The sequence below is a fragment of the Pongo pygmaeus genome, chromosome 11 (assembly GCF_028885625.2).
Source record: "Pongo pygmaeus isolate AG05252 chromosome 11, NHGRI_mPonPyg2-v2.0_pri, whole genome shotgun sequence".
NCBI lineage: Eukaryota > Metazoa > Chordata > Mammalia > Primates > Hominidae > Pongo > Pongo pygmaeus.
Genome location: NC_072384.2, coordinates 50,300,485 through 50,326,766, shown reverse-complemented (window position 1 = coordinate 50,326,766; position 26,282 = coordinate 50,300,485). Strand labels below are relative to the sequence as shown.

Here is a 26,282-nt window from a genome sequence, read left to right as displayed (position 1 = left end):
AGTTATCTGGCAATTCAATCAGATGCTGCACCTCATTTAAATGTGTTCAGCAATTGTCACAACTGGCATCATTAACTTCTATATTCTTATCTGCTATAATTGGTGATTGATGATGAAGGTTTCTAATCACAGATGTGATGATGGTTCAGTTGGGCTCTGTGATGCTTAAGGCTGAGTGAGCACCTCCTTTACAGCCTTTCATTCCTTAGCTCAAAATGATCAAATAATTTTCTATAGCAATCAACCATTCTAATCTTTAGGGAATCTTAACTTATTTTCATCCTATGCTTTAAAACACTATCATTGTGAGTCTTCATACACAGATACCATGTGCAAAATACTTGGTTCATTTACTTGACAAACCAACCAATCAAGAAATTTGAAACAACAATAAAAATAAAATTTTTAGGTAGATGTAATTGTGTTTGGTTTCAATAAATGTAAACAAATAAATAGATATATAGAGAATCGCTCATATTAAATTAGTAAAAATTGACTAAATTTTATATAAATCAATTTTATAAATGTGACAGCATGAATCACATTTTAAAGAAAAATAACAGAAAAATGGTGTTAAATCCTAGTCTTTGGGGAGGAAAAGTGATTGTACCATATTTTATAAATAAGAATTTTGAGAACAATGATTATAATTTTATTTATGTTAGTAAAGCAATTGTAATAAAAAGGAATTAAAGTTATGATAATCATACTAGTTAAAAGTGAATTAAAGTAACAGACTACTTTTGGAAACAGTTTGGCAAAGCTCACTGGACTCAATGGAGGAAAGGTATATAAAAACGTATATTGGCAGATGGTTTCCTAAATGATAATTGTTGTTAAAGCTAATATTGCCAAATTTGGAAAAACACAGGAAACCCAATAGCCAGTTCTAAGGAGGAAAAGAAACATTGTTTTATAGAAACAATTCATTTGATATATAATAAATAAACATCATGAGCTCATTTGGGGGAAGCCATGTGCATGTTAATAATTTAAGCTAAGGCTTAATGTTAAAATTCATCTCTCAAGTGCCAGTAACCCTTAATAATTGCCACAATAAGCCATCATTTACTATTTCCCTACTGTGTGCAAAACGCTGATAGAAAGACTGTGACAGTACAAGGAACTGTAAGCCAGCACCTCTTTCATCTTTGAGACTAGTGGTGGAGATGGGCATTCACACAAGGTAAGGAAATAAAACAAAGCCAAACAGAAAGTGCCTAGTAGTAAGTAAATGGTAATGGCATGAGTGTCATCAGCGTGGAGAGAATGGGCATTCAATTTTCAGTTTAGCTGGTCAGAGAAGCATCTTAAAGACTGGCTTTGGGCTGGGTCAAGAAAGACAGGTAGAAAAGGAAATGACCTGAAAAGGAGAGGAAGATGAACTTTAAGGCAGGCAAGCTAAAGATGTCATGAAGGAAAGTTAAGAAGATAAAAACTACAAAAAAAAAAGTATATTTTGGTAGCCAGTTTGGCTGCCTGCTGATTTCCTACCCAGGAATAAAGAAATGAGTTAGGAAATATAAATGGAGGCCAGGTGCTGTGGGGATTTGGTTGTAGATAGAAGGGCTGTTGAGTAGAGTAGCATTCACCTTCAAAACTTTCCCCAAAGATAACCTTTTACCCTGTCCCTTTGTCTTCCTGTCACTCTACAGCTCAAGGTTTTGTCCCTCTATCTAGTCTTTTCCAAACTGTGTTGTGCTCCATGCTTCATACTTCTCTGATTCATGTCTATACATGTCTTGAAACTAGCAGTCAGATTTCATTTTACTGCACAATTTTCTGTGTCATCCCCAAAGACCAGAAAACAAAGCTGAACCTTGGGATAAATTTTACCGAAGAGTTTTCTGGGAATGGAACCTAAACTGAAGGTGTCAAAGGTATTACTGAAGAAGCAAAGACAAGAGATTTTATTATACCTCCCTATGTCTAAAACCTGTTCTCATGTCCAATTCCATCAGTTTTTCTCCCCTGCGTGGTGACATCTGGCTTATCCAATTAAATTAGCTCAGATGCTCCTACTTCTATCATCTACCATGAAGTCATTCAGTCATTTATTCAAATGTATTGAGTACCTACACTATGTTGAGAACCATATTATGGAACCCAAAGAAAAACAAGACAAAAACAAGCTTTCATATAGATCTTGCTTTTGAGAGACTGAATATACAAGTGAACAATGGCCAGATCATATATAAAAATAGAACTCTGACCTGCACCCTGACCAGGACGCCAACCGTCTTATCTACAATAAGCAACCCAGGAAGCTAGCCTGCTATAAATCAGATTTGCAGGAAGCCAGATTACTATCTCTAGTAACAACCCAGGAAGCTGAACAATAACTTCTGTAATAATCAGTCCAAAATGGCCAGGACTTGATTAATATCTGAGAGCTTCTCTAATTTTTGTTCCCACTTTTAATTTAAGACTAACTAGAGAAAGCCAAATTTTCTCTCCTAACCAATCATGTAGGATGTCTTCTAGTTAACCACCCTATAGCTTTCTCATGCCAACGGCCTCCAATCAAGGCATACCTGAAGGCTTTCCTCTTTTCTGCTATAAAACTTTCCCACTTCTTTGCCTTCTTTGATTCTCTGCCAAAATACAAGTGATGATGGCTCTGTTGCTATAGTATGTGCTGAATAAACAGACTTAGCTTTTCTCATCTGGGTGGTCTTTATTTTCCACACTTGATGTGCAGAAGTCATTCTTGACAGTTCAGCATCATAGCAGAGATGGGCTGCAAATCTGCAAAAATACAGAATGCTGTAGTAACACCAATATTCTCTAACCCAAATCTGTAGAGTTGTGGTTCAAATTTCTACCTAAGGAAGCTACAGGTAACTTGGTAATAACCAATTGCATGAGTGACAGTCAAAGTGGGAAAATAACTTTATTCTTTTAACTCTGTTGTTCTTAAACCACTGTGCTATGGCAAGAGCCCCTGGAAATAAAAGTGTTCTGGGTCACTTCTAAGAGTCAACAGTCTCATGTTTAGGTGCTACATAAAAGCACAGTTTAAATACAAAGTTTTTTTTTGTCTCATTTTGTTAAAAGATCTATCTCTCAGTGTTAGAAGCTAGAAACAAAGGGAAGAGGAAGTGATTGTTATCTTTGCTATTTACCCAATTAACTCTTCCTCACCTGCTTCTGTCACTTGGCAGCTCCCGGTTCCCCAGGATTGGAGCAGGGGATGGGAGTGACTTGACCAGTGCAGCTATAACTTGCCTTTGGAGTTTCTCACCATGCCTCTCAAGACATTAACAGATTATCAAGGTGTAGCAGCAGAGGTGATGACAGTGGTGAGACTCCAAAAGTTTCCAAAGAGCAGACTGCATGCTTGCCGGTGACCTGGACATCTGCCCAACTAGCTTGTTCTGCTCTGGTGAAGGTAGGGAAACTGGAAGTTCAGGTTATCTTGAATTCAGGCATGAGGCAGCACAGGTCCTGTTCCAGGGCTTGGCAGATTTGTTTCTGTAAGGCATAAGATAGTCAATATTTTAGGTTTTGTGGACTGCACGATCTCTGTTGCAGCCATTCACCTCTACCATTGAATGCAACCATGGACAATATGTAAATGAGTAAGTGTGGCTGTCTCCCAATCAAACTATTTATGAACATTAAAATTTGGGTTTCATATAATTTTTATATGTCATGAAAGCTTATTCTTTTGACTTATTTCAATCTTAACATTGTAAAAACTATTCTTGGGTTGCAAAGCCACACAAGAATAGGCAGTGGACCAGATGTTATCCAGGGACTGTTGTTTGTGGATCACAGCCCTAAACCAACAGAAAATCACAGTGTATGGCAGCACAGGAGTGGGAGGAGATGAAGCGTTTGCAGAAGTGGGCTCTAGGGATGACCATCAGAGAGGTCCAGGCAGATAGTCAAAAAAGACACAAAAAATATTACCTGTAATTCTGGAAATGATAGGGATGAGAGTATACAGCAGTGGGGAAACGAGCGGGAGTTCAATATAGGGAGTGAAGTGATGAGGAGGCTGTTCCTGCAGGAGAGTTGCTATGTCAGGGTAGCAAATCAGCAGGTTCATGGGTGAGAGCTTCTCGACATAGGCTGCAATTCAATTTTGGACCTACATCTTATATAGTAGCTAATCAGAATAAAGCCAAGTGACCTAGCAAAGATATAGCCTTATCACTTGTGCCAAAAATTGCAGGGGTAGGATCTGGAGGCAGTATTGAGTAGTGACAAAGAACACAGGCTCTGGTGTGACTGCCTGCGTACCAATCTTATTCATACCACTTTTTTACTTAGTGACCCTGGGCAAGTGGCTGGGGAATGATGATCAGTACACCGCTATCCAGTGTTCTTGGAGAAATCACCAGTGTTAGAATCAACACCATCTACACGGCTTACTATTTATATTAAACAGATTTTGCTATTCCACTGCTTCCATTAATATAACTTTACTCTTCCTGGAAACTCTTGCCTGGGAAGTTAAAATTTCCAAATAACTATTATTAATTCTAAGACTTTCTGAAAGACCCATCAACACTGCAATAGAAAGGATCAAATGATAATTTACACCCTAAGACTCTTGGACTTCTTGTCTCAAAATTCCTGTCCTTTCTCTGCCCAGTAATTTTGAACTATTGTGCCAAGATCTTTTCTCAATCCTAATTAAGTCCCATGTGTTGAAAGACCCACTTTAAATCAGACTTCAAAACCTCTATAAATATATCAACTTTGTCCTTGTCCCTTTGAGGTACTACCAGGAATGTGCAGGTAGTGTATCCCTTATAGCAGTGAGCAAGAAATTCAGCTTTGTTGTATCCACAGGTTGTTTTGGTGATACTTTGAGAGCATATATAAAGCTCTCAGCTTGATGCCAGCCCTCATTGAAAGTTCTTTATCAAGTTAAATATGTAGATCCCCTGAAGCAGTGTTCACGATGGCCAGAAGGTAGAAGCAACCCAAATGTCTTTCCATGGATGAATGGATAAACAGTATGTGACATTTACACACAATGGAATATTATGCGGCCTTAAAAAGGAAGGATCACCCTGGGCAACATAGCAAGACCCCATCTCTATGAAACAATAAAATAAAGTAAAAAATTAGCCAAGTGTGCGGCCTGTAGTCCCAGCTACTGGGAAGGCTGAGGTGGGAGGATTGCTTGAGCCCAGGAGGTACAGGCTGCAGTGAGCTGTGATCATGCCACTTCACTCCAGCCTGGGCAACAGAGCAAGACTGTCTCAAAAAAAAAAATGTGAGGAAACTCTGAAACATATGACAATTGAATGCACCTTGAAGACATGATGCTAAGTGAAATAAATCAACACAAAAGAACAAATACTGTATGATTCCACTTATATGAGGTACCTAGACTAGTCCAGTTCATAGAGACAAAAACGAGAATGGTGGTTGCCGAGGCTAGGGGAAGGGGAATGGAGAGTTAGTGTTTAATAGGTATGAAGTTTCAGTTTGAGATGATGAAAAAGCTTTGGAGATGGGTGGTGGTTATGGTTGCACAACAGTGTGAATGTACTTAATACCACTGAATTGTACACTTAAAAAGGGTTAAAATGGGATATTTTATGTTGTGCATATTTTACCGCAATTTTATACACACACAAACACACACACACACACCTTGAGGGACTTGACAGCTTTTCATTGTGACCCTCACATATCCTTGTCCCTTATTCCCAACTCTTCCTCTTTATTCTTCTTGATAAAATGTCTTCTTAGACATTTCCAAATAATGGCTGCTAATGTTTTCTGTTTTGTTTTTTTGAGACGGAGTCTCGCTCTGTCACTCAAGCTGGAGTGCCACTGTTCCATCTTGGCTCACTGCAACCTCCACCTCCCGGGTTCAAGTGATTTTCCTGCCTCAGCCTCCCTAGTAGTTGGAACTTACAGGTGCCCTCCACCATGCCTGGCTAAGTTTTGTATTTTTTAGTAGAGATGGGGTTTCACCATGTTGGCCAGGCTGGCCTCAAACTCCTGACCTCAAGTGATCCACCTGCCTCGGCCTCCCAAAGTGCTACAGGTTTACAGGATTACAGGTGTGAGCCACTGCATCTAGCCTAATGGCTGCTAATCTATAAGTACAGTGCTTCTATACTCCAAAGTAGCTGCACTTTAGCCAACACTTCTCCTGCTAAAACCTATCAGATAAAATATTCTGTCATCCTCTCCACATTAGAATGAGTTTCTTTGGAGACATCTAATTTCAGGCATTTTCTAATAAAGGCTTATGCTAAGGGTACTCTGGTTGATTTTCTTACACTGTGTGTGTGTGTGTGTGTGTGTGTGTGTGTGTGTGTGTGTATAAGAGAGAGAGATAAAGACAGACAGAGAAACAGAGAGTGCCAATGAGTTTGGAGGTCTGTAATCTCAGTACTGCAGGGGCTTGCAGGGCTTTCCCTTGAAATGTCAGTCCCTGGTCCAGTGAAATGTGGGAGATTCGGGAGGTCTTTAAGGAGGCCAGCAATAGCGTGTGGGCCCCTGGACCTTGAGATTTAATATTGAGTTCCACCGACATATACCAGTGGGTCAAAGTTAATAACTTGTATTCTGTCCCAGGCAGAGTGGATAGAGAGTGGAGTAGCTCTGAGGCTGTAGAGACCCAGCTGGAAGGAGCCAGGAAAGGGAGAAGCAGGGCACAAAGCAGGAGATGACAAGCAGAGGCCACTGGAGATGGCTTTCCTTGAAGAGCGCTGAGGACCAGTCTGAAAAGTTTAGATGTCAGGAGAGGCTTGAGGACAGGCTTGGTGGGGAGTCTGCGAGGTGTTTCTGGGCACTGGTGGTGAGGAATCCAATCAGTGTCTGTGGGAAGTGTGGAATCTGGTGAAAATGGCCTTCAGGAGAAGACCCAGTGGTCCTGAGACGTGGTATTGTGAGCAGACTCTGCCCTGAGCAGCCAGCTTGCAGTATGTGAAATCAATCAGAGCTGCCTAGGCCCCTGGGTGTAGGGGGCACCCTAACTGGCTTCAGCACTGAAGGGTTTCAAGTGCTCCCTGGGTAGGACTCTAGGGCTCCTCACTTGGAGACAGGTCACAAGGACCTCATTGTATTCTTGAGAGCCAAAGGTCTGAACAGAAGCCTTAACCTTTGCAGCTTTGGCCTAAAATAATACCCAATCTAAAAAGAGTCACCCAGAAAACTTTAACTTAGATTCAGCACACTCAAAAGACGAAAAAAAAAAACCCCAAAACAAAATAAACAACAACCAATGAAAGGTATATCTACCATTATAGCAAGATTTCTTTTAGTGATGTTTAAAATACAAAAAGTTTGGTGCCTAACCTAAAATCTTCCATTATATTAACAGTGACTTAAGGAGTAAATGTCCTGAGTCAGTAATTGCAGGTGAGTAAGGTATTACAAAATCATGCTAAAGGCTGAGCCATCCTTAAATTGATAAAAACTTTAAGACTAAACATAGTACAATCACAAGTCTCTGTCCTAGAAATCCAGAGTTCTGAATTGATTAACAACCTGGGTAAGGAGAAACTTTCTCTCCCTGGGCACAAGTTAGACCTAGTGCTATTTGCTCTTTAAGCCCAGAAAGATATCTAAGCAGGTGACTGAATTTCTTATTGGTACAGTGGCTGGCATTCATTATGCTACTGAGAATGGAACAAAAACCTTTTTGTGTTATTCATGTACTACCTTTTACAGACCAAAGGAACAGTCACTTAATGGCTAGAGCTGGCAAATTAATAATAATGGACCAGACTCTCATCCCAGGCAATCAAATAGATGCTATTCTCTACTGGGTTATGCAGCGTAAGAACCTCACCTAATAACAGTAATAAATAACGAGGTAATTTCCATGCCAGCTGCTTCCTTGCTTCTAACCAGTGTTTTATATCATTGCAGTTCTACCTACAGGAAACAACGACATTCTCAGACCTATTTTAAAAGTCTGCACCTTTTATTTTTTTTATTGCTACAGTTTTTATGGGTTGTCTCGGTCCAGGGTTGAATTTTTAGGTCCCTAAGAGAGGGAAATGTGATCAAAACAATATTGTGAGTGGAGCTTGATGTGACAACTATGGAAGAGGAATTCAGGACAAATGCACCTGTTATTTGGATTTGGGGGGCACTATGAATACAACTCTTTTTCGAGGCTATTTATATGACATTTGTGGGAGAATATGTACTTTGCCGATAATGATTATTTTGCTAGTGGTTTGGATCTGCAGTTGGTTGTGTGGACTAGCTGACCATTGTGAAATTTGATGGAGTAAACTTACCTGGGGTTCTGAATCCAAGAGTGTGTAATAAGTTGATATATATAATATTATATATTTAATTTTATTTTTTGGAGATAGCTCAGATGAAGAGCACAGCAGAGTTAATGTGTGGATGTATAAATGTCCCTGTTTTTTCCTTCAAGTTTCATCTCTGTGTCTTCTTGGACAATCATTTTGCTATATTATCTTAGAGTTGTTTTACCACCATGCTAGCGTTCTAGAAGTGAATATGCCTTAACCTCCACCTCCTTGGAATTTCTAGGCGCTTGCTTTATACTTTAGTTCTAACATGTCACTGTTTGGATGCTTCTGGGACTCACCGTATATCTGTTTGTTTTCCCTATGTGGCTGTAAGCCTCTTTTCTATCTCATGATGTAGGTTATTATTACTCTCAATGGGTGCATGTAGAAATTGAAGCACAGGGAAGTCTATGTGCCCAGGATTACAGAGCTGGTAGGTACAGAGCCAAAACTGGAATCCAGGCAGTCTGGGCCCAAAGTCCATAATCTTAACCACATTCTGCTGCCTCTCTTGTGAACAGCTAGCACAGTGCCTTAGATATGGTTTGTTGAATTGAATAACTTTTTCTTAACATTATGGCGTGCACACATAAGATAGTACTATGAACAAAGAGTGTTTCTTTGGAAATGAAGCAGGTGAGTTCCAGATTGCTCTTCACGTTCTTGCATCTGTAAAGGTCCTTTAGACCTTTTTGGTCCTTCTGTCACAGCAATGCCACTCTGGATGTCTGGATCCCTCTAAGGAGAAAAGGGAGTGCCCAGTATTGAATCTGCTTGTGTGAGCTTGGGAAAACTCCTGACATAACATCCCGGGCTTCCAAATCCAAGCTGCCCCTTTTGTAGGTAATGTCTGTGGGCCTCTCTCAGCAGTGGGGCTGTTCTGATTCATCACTGGGAGTAAACATACCTAACATATTCTTAATAGTCCTGAGAGTAGGGAAAAAAATTAAATAATATATTTCTCTTATTGTAAATGATCCATTTTGCTGAAAAGAACATTTACTTGTTTTCCATCTCCTCACAGTCTCATTTTAAGACTTAACAGTTTCTAAATTACAAAAGAACACTTTGAAAAACACCCTGTTACATTCCTCCAGTATTCCTTCCTGGCGGCAATACAAACGGAGAGTCAGAGACTAACTTTGGATTTAGACAGATGCTCTTTTGGTGCTCTGAATGACATTTTCCTAAACAAATTGCTGAATGCTTCAGAAATGAAACCTGTGATGTCTAGCACAGGTTGTACACAATCCACATAAGAGAGATTGCAATACTCATTGTCAGGTGCTTTCTGATATGCCCTGGCTGATGGAAGGATGTGTATTTATGAGCTCAACTTAAAGGAGAGTTGGAACGTATTTAGGCTTTTTTATTTTTTATCCCTACACATGGTAAAGAAATAGACCTTGATAAATAAACAAATGAGATAGATTCTGATGCTAGCTTCTAAAATAATTTTTCACCAGAAGAACAATAATACAATATACATACTCAAAATAGTTGCTATAGGAGTTCTCATTATTATTTCTTGTGACTCCCTCACTTCCCCTTAGGGTAGGACAGTCCTATGAAGCAGGGACTTTCTCAAATAGTTAACATTCAAGTGTAGGTCGTCTTGTGCACAGTTCGGCAATTTAGCCCATCTCACCATTACTTCTCAGTCCTCCTTGTGACTAAGACTGATGTAGTTTCATTATGAGAGTGGCATCTGTTTATCTGCGTTGAGGGTGTGGGAGTTTGGGGGAGGGACTAATCAATAAAAAGTAATCATGAAAATAAAGGAATGAAAGCTTTTCCTTATAAAGCCTTATAATGGAGAAAACCAAAAACAGAAACAAATGACAGAAGGTAGAAATCTTTTTTTAATATAAATTTAAGGGGTACAAGTGTGGTGTTGTTACGTGGATATATTGCACAGTGGTGAAGTCTGTGCTTCTGGTGTAACTGTTCCCCGAATAGTGTACATTGTACCCAAAAGCTAGAAATCTGAACCAGATGAGAGAGAGAGAGAGAGTAGTAAGATTCAATAAATGTGTAAAATTCTTGAGTAGGACATTGAATTTTCTACAGAATGTGAGATGGGTCAGGATGACCCCAGAAGGTACCTGGGTGATATAGTTTGGCTCTTTGTCCCCACCCAAATCTCATCTCAAATTGTAATCCCAGGTGATGAGGGAGAAACTGATGGGAGGTGATTGGATCATGGGGGTGGTTTCCCCCACGCTGTTCTCATGATAGTGAGTGAGTTCTCACAAGATCTGATGGTTTTATAAGGGGCTCTTCCCCCTTTGCTTGGCCCTTTTCTCTCCTGCTGCCATGTGAAAAAAGACATGTTTGCTTCCCCTTCCACCATGATTGTAAGTTGTAAGTTTCCTGAGGCCACCCCGCCCCAGCCATGTGGAACCATCAGTCAATTAAACCTCTTTCCTTTATAAATTACCCAGTCTTAGGGAAGTTCGTAATAGCAGTATGAAAACCTGTGAATACACTGGGTTAAAATTAACAATATTTCTTAAGTACCTCCTGTGTTGGACTGTCTTCTAGGTCCTTGGAATATATGAATGAAGAAAACCACAGTACATGACTCATATAGTGCTCTTACCATAGCATGTTTAGGGATCAGACCAAGTGCTTGCAGGTATCATCAAATTTAACCTTCACCTCTCAGTGAAGACACTGAGATCCAGAGATTAAGTGACTCACCCAAGGCTACATGGCTAGTAATTAGCACTGCAAAGATCATACTCTTAAGCTCTTCCCTGGATCATACTGTCCAGCAACTTGGTTTGAGATGGGTAAAATATTAACCTTATTTCACTGGACTCAGTGAAATAACACAACTTACTTAAAACTTGCCCACGGTAAGTGGTAGAAGGAACTATTTTACATGTCTGGCTGTTCAGATGGTGCTTCTTCACCATTCCACACTACCTTTACACCTGCAAAGCTGGATATGTAATGCAATCTGTATGCATTTTCAGTACAAAATACCACTTAATAGTTGAAATTATGAAAAAAGAAAAAATAGTTGAAATTATGGATATAGAATGTAAGATCATCTTTGTGAGATAGAGTTGATATGTCATAAGGACAAATTTAGAATAGTCGTGCTTTTACAAAATGAGTATTGAATACCTTATTATTAAGATAGGCCTAAGAGTTTCCAAAACATATTGCTACATTGGAATTGGATATTATGTTTTCGTGGCTGTTTTTTAGATGATTTCTCCTTTTCAAATTTGATATGCTATTCTAAGTAATCACAGTATTTAGCTTACTAGAAAACCCCTAGATAAATCAAATAAATAACTTATTAAGGTGTCAGTAACATACTAAATTATTAGAATGGATGAGAGCATTTAAGAGTAACCACAATAAGAAAAATTTAAGTAATTCTTTTTAAGTGGTACATAATTTCCTCATCCATATTACTTCTCTCCTATTTCATACCCACAAGCTGCAAGTTAATAGAAAGCAGGAACACGGGGTGTGTGTGTGTGTGTGTGTGTATGTGTGTGTGTGTAGACTCAGGATATTACATTTGTGTATTCAAGGATTGGTTATTTTCTTCAGTTTATTTGAAATTCAGGAAAGCAGAAAACACATTTAACTCTTAAGTGTCATGGGAATAGGTCATATAACACAGTCAGGAACCTCTCATAACAAATTAAATATAGCCAGGTGTGAGGGAAAATAAATTCCATATGCTTAAAAATTATTTGAGGAGATAGAATTTCACTGGAAAATATAAGTGGAATCTGGAGGTCCTTTCATTAAAAAGTTTATTAAACTGTAACATGTCTGATAGCCAGTGCTTATCTGAGAATAGGGTTAAGGTCCCGTTGAAGGGTGAAATTTCATTGAAATTTTCAAAGTACCTTCTTCAAACCAGATCTATGACTTTATTATTTGCTCAGAGTAGGTTTCTTTTCCTTCATGGGTTAGAATATTCACTGAGCCCTTATAAAATGTTTGGAACCCTTATGAATCTTCTAGAAACTTCTTTATTTCTGTGAGATAGCAATGTGTCCAAGATATTAGAAGACAAATGGAGTCCTACTTCAGCTGAAAAAGAGCTTTAACAATACACCTGACCCCGTGTTATGTACTTTACATAAATAAGTGTGTTCCATGTTTACCACAAGCCTATAGGTGTCCATTATTGTCTCACTTGGCAGATGTAGAGATGAAGAGATTCAGCAGAGATTTCCTAGTCTTCCGTAAAGAATAAGATGGAAGTCCAGGTATATCTGGTTGCAAAGCATTTCTGCTGGGTCAGGCTGACCCTTGGTAGAAAGAATTCTGAGATGATGAAGAAAAGAAGACAGGTAACAGTGAGATACAAAGAAGGGAGGTAGAGCCAGGGTATGGAGTGGCAGTGGTGGGAAGTGGAGATGAAGGAGTGAAGATGCTTGGCTGCCTCCTGGTTGACTAGATGCTTCCTTGTTCCTGGACCTCAGCCACTCCCCATCCACTGCCAGACCTGACCACTGATCCCATGGCTGTGCTCCTGGATGGTGCCCTCTGTCATTTTCCCTTCATTGGGGACCTAATATTTCACTCTGTTTCTTATATTATGGCGCTGCCTCTAAAGATCTCATGCTCAGTCCTGGCTGATCTTTACCTCCAAGTATTACTGTACCCAACTTTTTCTCTTATGGTCCGGATAATCACTTGTTTTTATGACACTGTTGAATTTGTAGTGACTGTCTACGGCATTATGTTGAGAGTAATTTCGTTTCATTGGGAGGACTGATTGATAGTGTCTGATTAGAGAAGAAGGGGAGAGTGTAGGCATGCATGCTATATATTTGCCATTCTTGTACAAGATAGGCAGGGCTTGGTTCTGCTTTCCAATGTATCCTCTACTTAATTTGTGTAAAAGAAAACAAAACAGAGTTAATCCTTTCTCTCAAATGTATAATGAGCAACTGTGCACAGACACTGTATTTGGTACTGGGGATACAGAGATGAAGAAGATGATGTTTTCCTTGTCACACTAATTACCATTTGTTTAGATGCTTGGCAGTTTAAAAAACAAACTCAGAGACTTCATCTCCTTTGGTCATCTCAACAAGTAAGGCAGTCAGGATGTGGCAAATATTATGATGCATGTTTTAGAGATAAGGCAATGGAGGTTCAAGGAAAAGTAACCTGGCAATGACTATTAAGTCATAAGTATGGAGTTAGTATTTGAACACAGGCTTTCTGTCTCTAGAATCTATGGTCCATTTCACTTTAGTATACAATTCATGTTCATGTGAAAATGGGAAAAAACTAGTTGATCTCTCTTTCAGGAAGCCTGTGACAATTGAACCTTATGTGGTTCAGGGCTAATATGCTCTGAAGAAATGAATCTTACAGAAATTTCTGGCTAAGTAAGAAGATTATCAATTTGGGAGTGTTTTCACAAGAAAGCCCAAATAATAATGGCGTAAACAAGTTGGGGCAATCCTCAGGATTCAGTGGCTCAAGGATATCAAGGCTGCAGTCTTTGCTATTCTCTTGGCCTTTTCCTCATGGTGGCAAGATGGCTGCTGCAGCATTAGCTACTGGGTTTGCAGAAAGAGAAAACAACAAAGAAAATGTGATGGCACCTCTATTGGGAAAGCAAAACTTTCTCAGTAATCCCCAGAAAAATATCTGTTCACTCTGGTTAGAACTACACCACATGGTCACCTCTAGCTTTAAGAAAGGTTAGAAAATGTTTATCTAGCTGCCCCAAATAAAATCAGAGTTATATCAACACAGAAAAAGAAGAGAATATGTATTAGGTAGCCAGCTACTATCTGCCACAGATATCTCTCCAAGCTAATAAACTGGTCACTTAGGGACCCGGCATGGTAGTTGTGGTGGAGAGGCATTATTATATAATGAAACATAGTTAATTCTGCATTTTATGGTTGTGTATATTTACTTGAGGCAATCCCAGTTGGTTTCTATTTTCCAGAAGCACCATTACCCACAGCAGTCTTTCCAACAAGAGGCTATGAGTTGTCTGGATTTATTGTGTATGTGCATGCGCTTTTACATAGGACTGTATTTCTATGCATTTTCTAAAATATAATTTACTGGTCTAAAGGTAATGTGTACCTCACACTGCGAATCACCTCCTTTTCACAGAATGTCATTAGCACTAGCCTTGCTGTAGGGTTAATGAATACTGTTGTTAGAACCACGTGCTTCAAAATAGAATGTCTCCACATCACTGAAATGAAAGGGTGTATTAAGAAACTCCCTCAGGAAATCAAGACATTTCTTGTAGATTTGTTTCCTGTTAAAGAAGTCATACAATTCAGCAGAGTAAGAAGTGAAAATCATTGGATATAAACTTTTGGTAGCAGGAACACATGGTGAGGACTAGTAGGACTTAAATTCAGGAACTTAGGTTTTAGAAGACAACATGTTTCACATCTAATACACTTGTTTCATTCTGAAAAAAAGACTGTGACACCTTTCCAGAGAAAAGTACATATTTTTTATAATCCCAGGAAGAATGGGTGAAGACCAAAGGAAAGAATGAATAAGGGAAGTAACATTTTTAAAGTGTCAGCTATGTTCAGGGAGCTGTGCCTGGGGCCTTACATATATTAACTCACTAAATCCAAAGAACAGTACTAGGAGCAGGTATTTATATTCCAATTTTATAGATAGGAAGCTAGAAATCTAGAGAGATTAAGCGAATTGCTGGAAGTCACATAGCTAGTGAGTTGGAAAGTTGGCACTTGCTAACCCTAGATATTATCCTTTTTTTTCCCTCTGCCCTGTATAATTGGTAAAATATCCCTTAAAACACTACAAATAGCTCTTAGTCTGCAAAATGTACTAGATACACCCAAATCTACCAGTCCTAAACGTTTACTTTCCAAATCTAACAGTTTCTACGTAATTTCTTTTCATTTTGCTCCAGTCTATAAGAGAGTAATCAGAATGTCTCCAATCAGCTCTCCTAGGGATTAAATACACAGGAATAGGAAGAAGACATGGCTGTCATCAAATCTCTCCAGATCTCTTTTATCTGCTTAAGTCCCATGGCAACTTCTTTCAGGCCCAGGACATGGGAACCAGTTCATAGATGTGTTGCAATAGATTAGCTGTTAGGATCGTAAGAATTTATAATGTGAATGTACCTACCTAAGGTGAATTAGTTATATAGTGTAGACCACAAGCTTACTGTGCTCCAGTCCCAGCAGGGACCCAAAAATATGAGTGTGCATTTGGGTGTGTATGTGTTTTACTTTAATGGATAAATAAATGGACTAAATGAAAATGCATTGAGCAGCGAGTGAAACTTTGGATTCCTGCAGCTTCTGCCTTTTCAGAGGGAGTTCCTCTAGCCGGCCAATCTGTAGGTAAGTTAGGATTAAGGTTAGTGTTAGGGCCTTCCCTGTATCTTTTTCTCAATCTTTTCTGTTTCACTCCACAACTGTCAGAGGCCTCACTTCGGGAACAGAGGTGAAGGAGGTCCCTCTCTGAAATCTAGATCTGGCTCATTATTGATCCTCACTCCCAGACTTGGTTCGAGTGCCATGGAGAATGTAGTTTGAAGCTGGTATGCCTCAATTCTCCTCCTCTGAGCACCCCACACAATAGTTGGGAGAATGCTTCATTTAATTAATGTATCTTGATAACTGATAGACCCACCTATCATTTCATTTTCAAATTAGAATTGCCATTAGCTGTAGCGAATGGTCTTTTCAGCTGTTCCCTTTTGTTTACCCATGATTAATCCATCTGCTTAATAAGTAAAGTGCTAATGATAGACACAAATGGGTAGATTCAGGTTGGCTTGATTTTGTCAGACTATAAAATAGATATCTCCTTTATTTCAAGAAGTGTAACGAGGCAATAAGTCTATGCTGCCTCCTTTTTCCCATCCTCTGCACCACCCATAACACAACTTAGCTCACCTGATTTACGCAAAGTTGAAGTTCAAGGCCAGCTTCATGAGTATGTGATCTGTGCAGTCCCACCAGCTTCCACTCTTAGAAGGGCCCCACACTTGGTTTAATGCTCTGCAGTTGCCATTATGAAACTCTTAATAATTTCTTAACAAGGGGCCCCACATTTTTATTTTGCACTGACTGGGCTTTGCAAATTCTGTAGCTGGTCCTGCCTAGACTATCTGCTTTCAAATAACCAAAAGCAAATGGCTAAAGGGAGCAAGAATAGAAGGTAGCAATTTTATAGGCCTAGAGACTTGTATGCGATGATCAGATGCAGACACAAGAGAAACAATTTGTGAGAGTTGAGCAGGGAGGCAGGTTGTGGCAGTAGTTTCCAACTTTCAAATCACATCTCTGCATCAGGCTTAATTATAGGGTTTATAATGTGAATTCCGTGAATAAGTGGTAGACTTGTAGTTATGTCATTTCAAAAGTGCTTTCTAAAGTCAAACACTGATACTTTTTGGAGTGATTGCTTCATTATTTCTGCTCCTCCCTAAGCTCAGCTAATCACAGGTTGATAGTAAATTGCTTATGCAAGAACCAGAGTAACAGGAGATATGGCTCCCTACCATCCCAATGTGAAATGATCTCTCCTTTCTCCCAAACATCCTTCCCATCTGTTTGCTGTATAGCTAATAATGCAGCAAACTAACAGCCAGGTGCTGAAATTTTTATTTGCCTTAAAATATAAATACCAGTCTTTCTTGCTGTTGCCATTTTTTAAGAAACATACTCTATGACATATCCAATTTGGGGATGCGTAATTTTTCACCTGCAGGTATATCTTCCTCTCTCACTTAAGTCATACTACATTTTCACTTGATTGTTGGCTGAATCCTGTCAATCCATATTTCCTGAATCTATCCCCTGCTGGTTTATAGCCTTTCCACTCTCTTACTTCAATCCCTCAACATTCCTTGTATGGGTGATCACTGTAATTGATCTGTAACTGGTGTCAGGTTAGTCTCCATCTGGTATGTACTCTTCACTGAAACCAAGGTAGTCCTAAAATGCAAATGAGAGAGGTGAGCAGATATGGAGAGAGAAATCTGGACAAGTATGCTAACTAGCAATATTGATTTTGTCACCTTCTTGCTTTATTCAATTTAATGCTTCCTTTCTCCTTCAGAATAAGGTCCATTCCCCTCATGACACAAAGTTTCTTCAGACAGGCACTGCAGGTGCCTTGCTTTCTTCCCCAGTCCCTTCTCTCATTACTTTTCCCTGAATACCCTCAACTCTAGCGATTCCAGGAAGAGGCTGTGTTTTGTCTGACCTAGAGACTGTGCTTGCATTTTCTTCTCTTTAAAGCTCTTGACTTCGTGTTCATCAACTGGATCACTTCTACTTGCTTTTCAAGATGCAGATGAAATGCTACCTTCTCTCAGGGAGACCTTGCTAACACTCCTTACTCCCTGGATAGTCAGCTATCCCTCTTTTGTGCTAACAGAGAAAACTGTGAGCAACTCTATCATAAGACTTATTACTTGGTATTTTGATTGTTAACTTATTTGACTTCTGCCACTAGGTTTCACCACCTTGGGAAAGAGCCTATACTTTTTTGGTATACTTGATGTTCATAGCCTGATGAGCGAATGAATAAATGAATAAGTGAGTTAATGGAATGACCTGAAAGGAGATATCTTTATCTATGAGAGTTTCTAGAATGTCAAGAATAAAAACTTCCATGCTCTTTCAACAGACAGTTTTAATTTTGCAGTTCACCATGTTTGGTGTTTCTTAGAGAGACTCAAGTGAAAATCTTTCTGAGCCAAGTCAACAATATTTTATTGTAGATCAAAGTCACTACTGAATTATGAGATTTCAGCATGGAAAAGAAAATAGACTGCTCTACTTAAAACCAACTCTACAAAGTATAAATTCTAAATTTATAGACCAATCATACATTTTGGGCTTTGAGGGATGTTTCCCACTGGTTGGGTAGACTGAGGGAATTGTGCAGCTTCCTTGGAGTGAATGGAGTATATTGGTGTGAAAGGCAGAGTGAGAGGCTATTTCTCCATTTCTGTCTTTTACAAGGCTGAACAGCTTGGTTTGGAGTTTCTTTGAGAGAGGACAAAAGAGAACATGGACAGGAGGATAAAGAGAATAAATGTTATACTCAAATTTAAATAAAGCTGTCTAGGACCCCAAAGAAGTGAAAATATTTGAGGCCGATTAAAATGAAGTATAATGTCATCTGGATATTTCTCTATGCTTATTTCTATCCACAGAAAGTATTTTGAGCTCTGTCATCTAAAGCAAAGATAGTAAATACATGGCGCAGGATGAGCCCAGGACAAATTCCAGTTCTCAATCACAGTATGTTTTCCTGCTGATCCTGGATCGTGCCTCAGAATCATTCTCAGTACTGTGTTCCGGGTAGCTTCCACCAATAGGTAAGAGTTGCCAAGTGATGTGAAATCAACTTGCCATTTTTGCTCTAATGGGAATGTAAACCTGATCTTTCCATTGGTTGAGTTTTTCTAATTTTGGTTCCTTTCCTTAATTCCATGATTATGGCTGGTGGGGTGGGACACATGAGGATTTATAGACGCCATTCCTAGTTCCAAAATCTGTATTAGAGTTCTCCAGAGAAACAGAACCAATAGAATGTGTGTATGCACACACACACACACACACACACACACACACACACACACACACACACGAGATTTCAAGTAATTGGCTCACATGACTATGGGGCTGGCAAGTCTGAAATCCAGACAGCAGGATGACAGGCTAGAAACACAGGAAAGAATTGGTATTGCAGTCTCAAATCTGAAAGCTGTGCTGCCTGGAGGCAGAATTCCTTCTTCCTCAGGGGGCCTCTGTCTTTTCTTTTAGGGCCTTCAACTGATTGGGTGAGGCCCACCCACATCATAGAGGTAAATTGGTTTTACTCAAAGTCTACTGACTTAAATATTAAACATATTTCTTATAGGTGAAATTTCTAAAAAAAACTGTACAGCAACATAACATTTAGACTGGTGTTTGACCAAACCATATCCTAGCCAAGTTGACATTTATTAAATATAATAAACTCTATCATCAAAAAAATTACAGCCATGTCATAGAAGGAGTTTACATATATAATTCCTTTCCTTCTTTCCTTTCTTTTTTCCTCCTTCCTTTCTTCTGCCTCCCTTCCTTTCTTCTTCCTTCTTTTCTTTCTTTCTTTCTTTCTTTTTTCCTTCCTTCCTTCTTTCCTTCTACTGTTTCCTATTTACCATGTACTATTCTAGGAATTGTGGATACAATGGAGTATTCCACAACTCCAGGGAGCACTATTTACAGAGACTAAAACTCCAGTTGTGTTCTTTGGAATTGGGCAACAGTATGGCCCTGTATGCAAAGCAGAAATTTCAGAAAAAATAAATATTATGAACCTTCTTTTGTTATAAACAAAGTGGCAGGGCATTCGTTTAGTGAAGCAAACCTGATTACCTTCTGAGTGAAGGGCTTTCTAGAAGACTTTCCCACATTATTCAAGATCCCTTTCTTCTCTGCCTACTTTCCTCCTTTTAGAATCACCAAATCACTGCTTTTAGTGTCACTAGAGCCAGAATGTACACAAACTTCCTAGACATGCCATCTCATAGAATTTTTTTCTGTTCAATCTTTTGTGCTGATGTAAACAGGCATAATAAATACATTCAGAAAAGTTTTCATTGTGGTAAATTACACATAACATTTCCCATTATAACTATTTTTAAGTGGTATAGTTCAGTGGTATATTAAGTACATTCATAGTGTGCAACCATCACCACCATCCCTCTCCAGAATGCTTTTCATCTTGCAAAACTGAAATTCTATATCCATTAAACAATAATTCCCCATTCTCTCCTCTCTTTAGTCTCTGGCAACCATCATTCTACTTCCTGGCTGCATAAATTTGACTACTCTAGGTATCTCATATAGGTGGAATCATATACTATTTGTCTTTTTGTGCTGATTTATTTTACTTAGCATAATGCCCTCCAAGTTCATCCTTGTTGTAGCAGGTGTCAAATTTTTCTTCCTTTTTAAGGTTGCATAGTATTCCAGTGTATGGATATGCCACATTTTGTTCAGTCACTCTTCTGTTGATGGACATTTGGGTTTATTCCACCTTTTGGCTATTGTGAATAATGCTGCTATGAACATGGGTGTACAAATATCTCTTTAAGTCTCTGCTTTCAATTCTTTTGGGTATATACCCAGATATGGAATTGTTGGATCACATGGTAACCCTATTTTTAATGTAATGAATAATTTTAAAGCCTCTAATTTATATTCTCTGCTCAGTTGAATCTTGTTCATCATTTACACTTCTAAGGAAGGGGATATGGTGATAACACTGGTGGGTTATGGGGAGGAAAAGAGCACAGAGTTTCGAGAGGCAGACAGTGAGAGGTGTGTGCTCTACCCGTTTACTCCAACCTCAGTCCGTGACACAGTCTTAGGGCAAGGGCTGCACTGGAAAGACTGAAGGGAAGGCAAAAGCTGAGAGGAGTTTGTCTCGGTTCCCACTTGGGAGTCATCTCAGAGGGTGGTCTCAACACTACTTTGGCAGCTATATTAAAGTAAAACTTACAGATGCAAAAAATAACTAATGGCACTGATGGGTGAATTTGAGCAACAGGGAGGCATACTTTTTAGAGGTGAGCTTTAAGTGGCCTTTGTGTCTGCTGGGCAGACTTCTAGTACAAGAGAGGGAGGGCACCACCACTGCAGGGTGGCTGAGAATAGGTAAATGATCGTGGCAGGGAGATCCACCCCAAGGGAAAACAGAGCTCAAGTTCACTGGCCACAGATGTCCACGTAGCAAGCAGACAAATGGCTCAACAGGCAGACAATACAACCTTTGATGGGGACAGAGAGAAGAAAGGGCATGGAGCATGGCTGCAGAAGACTGAAGATCTATCTGAAAGAGATAGTTGTAAGCTGATTTGCCATTAATGGGACCAGTTAAATTTCCCTGCTACCCTGGGAGACAGCGTATGAGGAAGGTCAGAGTGGTTGTAAGACTATGGACTATTATATAGATTCTAGTATATAGAATAGTATAGAAACAACCTTTTTCTAGGCAAATCTGAGTTGTAGTGTGATCAAATCATAATGCTGACAAAACTATATGTAGATTTCCTCATTTACAGATGAACTATGAGGTTGGAGAACTGAAGGAAAGTGAACAAACTAAACAGTCCAAATTAAGAAGCAACCATTTCTAGAATAACCTCATAACCAGCCCAACATTCTTTTTTATTTGGTTAAGAAGACCCAATCTAAGATATTTTTTCCTCTTCCTATACAAAGTAGTTTTTTGTGGCTGCTCTGTGAAGATCTCATTACTGTGATTATTTAGAAGAAATGAGTCTTTTCTAAAGAGGGTAGACATATAAATTCCTGGGTTTTGCCCACTGCCGCAGGCTATCATTGAGGAAAAAACTGTAGAATGGAGTTGGTCACCTCTATGAATCATGATGGGTGTAGTTATCCTGACTTGGTAAGAACACTTTAAGAGTTATTGAGCAGGCTCAGGAAATGAGCTCAGGAGGAGACAAATGAAATGGAATGGAAAATGACCTCCAAAAGAGGTGAGAAAAAGACTTCCCTACATTCTGTGGTACATGAATGATTAGAGACTTCCTTTTTTCCTCCTTTCAGGTAACAAGTATAGGATACAGCCTTTATAACCGGAATGTATTTCTTTTTACAAATTTTTAATTTTTTAAATAAGAATGGTCTATATGTAAGGTATACAACATGATGTTTTCCTATACATATGCATAGTGAACTCAATACTACAGTCAAGCTAAGTAACATATCCATCTCTTCACATAGTTACCGTGTGTGTGTGTGTGTGTGTGTGTGTGTATCTGTGTGTGGGTGGTGAGAACACTCTCTTAGCAGAGATCTACTCTTTTAGAAAATTTCCAGTATATAATACAGCATTATTAACTACAGTTCCCATGCTGTACATCATATCCCTAGAACTTATATTTTAATATGTCAAGAAATGTAAAGAACAGTACTAATGCCCTCATTTTAATCAGTCTTTCTCAGGACAAAGGAAAGATTTGTTTAGCAATCTACCTTTGGTGAAGCTGAGTTGGTGGTGTGGAACCCCTAAGAGTAGAGATTCTGTACTGCTTCATGTCCTCATTAAATTATTATGAAGTAGGGGGAATTTCTCCAAAAAAAGCCACTTTTAGTCATATTCTGCCTGTGATGCATTCAGCTGTAAATCAGGCTTATCAGCTGTGATACTACTCTCAGCAAGGGCCATGCTCATGGTGTGAGTCTCTAGCGAGGCAGACAATATTTATTCACTCAGCAAATATTTCTTGAACACCTGCTATGTTTCAGGTACTCTTAAAAATACTGGAGTATATTGATGACTCCTCCATTTCTTCTGATACTTTCCCAATACAACAGTCTCTTCTGCTTCACTTGTGAACAATTGAAATAACATGTAATAACTAAGAAAATGATGACAAATCTATTGCCCAAAGCTCATATCTATAGGAAAGACCTTCTTAGCCTTCAGAAAGTCATATCAGTATGCCATTAACCTAAAGGAAGGAAACCTTTTCTGACATTTTCCCCTGAATTTAGCATTTGTAGTTAAAATGTGGGGTGTGTGTGTGCATGCATGTGAGTTGGCAGTGGAGAAGGGGTCATATGAGTGTATTTGAAACACGCTGAAAGCTATAATCTTAATTTAGCAAAATAGAAGTTTATGGAATGAGACAGAATGACTAGGACAAAGAAGATATGTCTTGAAAATGTGATTCAAACTCAGATTTCCTGTGCACTGTTAGACAGTCTATATTCGTCTCTCAAATATTACTTTCAGAAAAAAAGGTGAATCCATTTGACAATGCAGTGTCTTCCCAGTTTACGTTAAATGCACTCAAAATAAATTCTGCCCATTATATCATTTATATCCTGTCAAAATGATAATTTTACTGCTTATTCTAACTACACTTTTCACTATTATAAATAATATTGTACCAAACATCCTTATACACAGATATTTGCATACTTTTCTGGTTATCTTCTTAGAATAGATTTTTATAAGTAGAATTCCTGGATGAAGCTTATGTATATTAAATTGTATTCATTTGAAAAATGTTTCCCTTTATTGTTAGGCCAAATTATACTTCCACCTACAATATGCAAGAAAACTCATTTCCTATCGCCCACATCAGCCTGATGAATCAATTTTTTTAAAAAAAATTTATCAGTTTGTATGTCTTTAATCACTATAGAAGGTAACATCTTTATATGTTTATTGATGATTAGTATTTTCATTTTTATAAATTGCTTTTTAAAAAAATGATTTATTTTTCTGTTGGGTTTATAGCATCATCTTTAAAATAATAGCATATTAGATGCATTAAAAAATATATCCACCAATTTTTATCTTTGTAATAGCCCTTTGAAATTGTTAGATACGTTTTATAGCTTTTATTTGAAAGACAGAGAAGCTAAGCCTGCTGTCTCATAATAAGCAAATGGTGGAAGCAGTCCCAGAACCCTGGCCTCATCCCCTCTCTGTTGCTTCCCTCTTTGCCCTGCTGCCTGTTAACCACACTGGCTGACCAGAGAGCCCATTGCCAAAGCTGTAATTGAAGATGAAGAGTATCCCACAAAACAAGATGGCTGACTTCACATGAAAAGCAGCCCAACTCCTGCAGTTCACTGGGCTGCTATGGAGCCTCAGAAGGGACAGGAGACTCTTAAAAAGAGAAGGAAAGAAACCAGCTTCTCTAAACTGCGTTTGATAAACCAGGCCTCTCCTCGGCCTGTGTTAACACTAGCACTTTGGAATGTCACATATGAGCTACTTAGGTAAAATTTCAAAGCCAAAGACAGAAATGAAAGCAGTCTAGGTCATAATTCACAACTATGTCAATCTACAATAGGATAAATTTTATTTAAATGACAAGGGTTTTTTAGAAAGTCCCAATTTCTAAGTAATATGGAATACCTGAGGTGCCCAAGTTGTTAATATTTTGAAGAATTTAACGGTTGTATGATGAAGGATGAATCTAAACCAAACTAAAATCATCCCACTGAACCCATGTATTTGTTGTTGAAACTAAACGGAGGAAGAGAAACAAACAGATAAATTTATGGCTTTGTTTAGATTAAATAACTTGGTAATTAAGACCAAGTACTTCTGAAAAATTTCCTATTTCCTAATTGTTCTTTAAATCCTTATATTAAAACATAACAAATGTTATAAATTAGTTTAAGTAAACTAATTTATGCTGTTTTTAAATTAGTTTAAGTAAACTAAAAAGCCAAACAATATCATAGCATTTTAGTGTGACCATTTTATGTATGTGCTAGCAATAAACTTAAGGAAATTTCCTTTGGGAAAGAGGGAATAATGCCAGAAATAATTGTTAAATATAAAGTGGTTTCAGGAAAAGATTATGAACTCAAAATTGCCCCCACAGACATATATAAATACTGAGGAAGTCTGAATTCCACTGGGATTTTCATTACTTAGCTGATAGTGTTAGCAAAGAAATCTGAAATCTCCCCATTAGCCTGTAGAGTAGGGCTCAAAGGAAATGTAAACCAGATGAGGTCTGTTTCCTGAGACCCAGAGCTGAAGCTATTGGTGAGGTCCCAGGCACAAAGGGAAAGGAGAACATGCAGCCACACTCAGAGCAGTCCAAACTTACCAAGTCTTGACAAGGAGAGAAATGAGTGTTATTTACTCTGGTGACCACTTGGCTGATAGAAGATATAAGGCCAACCAGCTGGTTTTGAAACTTAATTTACCATCTTTTAGATTCACATTGTATTTATTTGAGAAGGAAGAGTAGCCAAGGGCTCTTAATTATTTTGCTGTGACCAAAGTTAAACGTAGCTAAAGTGAATTTTCGAGGCATCTATTACCTGCTAAATGCACTTTACTCATTAAATTACAGGGCTGTGCTCTGGCCCAAGTCATTCTGCTGGCGAGTCTGATTAGAGTGAAATATATTACAGAAGAAAGAAGGTGTCAATTTCCAGTGTGGTTGCTCCTCTGAAGCAATTACAAGAAAGAAGGAAAAGGAGAACATGATGTAAAGGGAAGAGATGATAATTATGGTGTCATGCTTAAGAATGTGTACTGCTAAATTGATAAAAATTTAAAAAGTCATTCATTAAGAGTGTACTGGGTATCTACTGTGTCAGGCACTGCTTTCTGTGTGCCAGGGATAACAAGATGACTAATATACACTAGCAAAAACCTTCCCCAATCTAGTCATGGAGCCTTTACAAATAAAAAGTTGCATTACCAGGTGATGAATCCTATTTGAGCAGGGTGTGTTTTTAAGGACTTCATGGAGTGGGATGTGAAAATGTGACCAACAGTTGCATTGAAGAGGCAGGTTTGGGGAATGGGAAATGAACTATTGCATCATCTGAAGAAGATAAGCCTTCATTTCTAAAGGCTAAGCATTATCCCTAGCAAAGATAGAAGAGTTCGTGTTCCAAAGATTTAAACTCTACGGCACTTGCCAATAAAGTTTTAATTCCCATAGTAAGAGAAAATTGACAGGGTGGACGGTGGCATAATGATAGCAGAAGAGGCACTAGGACTGAGTGTCCCCTGAACTGCAGAAACTGGTGCTGAGCAGTGTGAAGAGGATAGAATGTCAGATGGATGATGCTTGCACTGATGACTATGGAGGATGACTGTAAGAGTGGCATTTTCGAGTGAGAGTGAATTTCCCCGGGGCCATGATGGCATGGAGAAATGAGGCCACCAGAGGAGCTACAGGCCACTCTGTGACTATCCTGGGCAAGGGATGAGCTGGGCAAACAAGACTAGCTTTAGACAAAGCCACAATGTAAGACCCCAGTAGGTCCAGCTCATATTTTTGAGTCATTTCCTTAGTTCCAACCATCCATCCCAAGAGATAGAAGAAGAGAACAACATAGTAACAAAACCCAGAAAGACTCGCTGATGGTGCCTATCTCTGGGTTAAACAGACAGAGATCAGACATGTAGAGTCACAGTTACATGTCAATGTGACAAATATTATTTTAACAGGGTGATTTATTCAGATTTCAGTGTAGCCAGATATAAAAA

General features: G+C 38.8%; 1 long non-coding RNA gene across 1 annotated transcript in view; it reads left to right on the top strand.

Moving 5' to 3' along the window:
- Positions 1-26,282, top strand: part of LOC134737685 (uncharacterized) — a 286,300-nt gene that overhangs the window by 151,895 nt on the left and 108,123 nt on the right. The window contains exon 7 of the long non-coding RNA XR_010122811.1: positions 18,433-18,597. This is a non-coding gene — a long non-coding RNA (uncharacterized LOC134737685). The remainder of the gene's footprint in view (positions 1-18,432; positions 18,598-26,282) is intronic.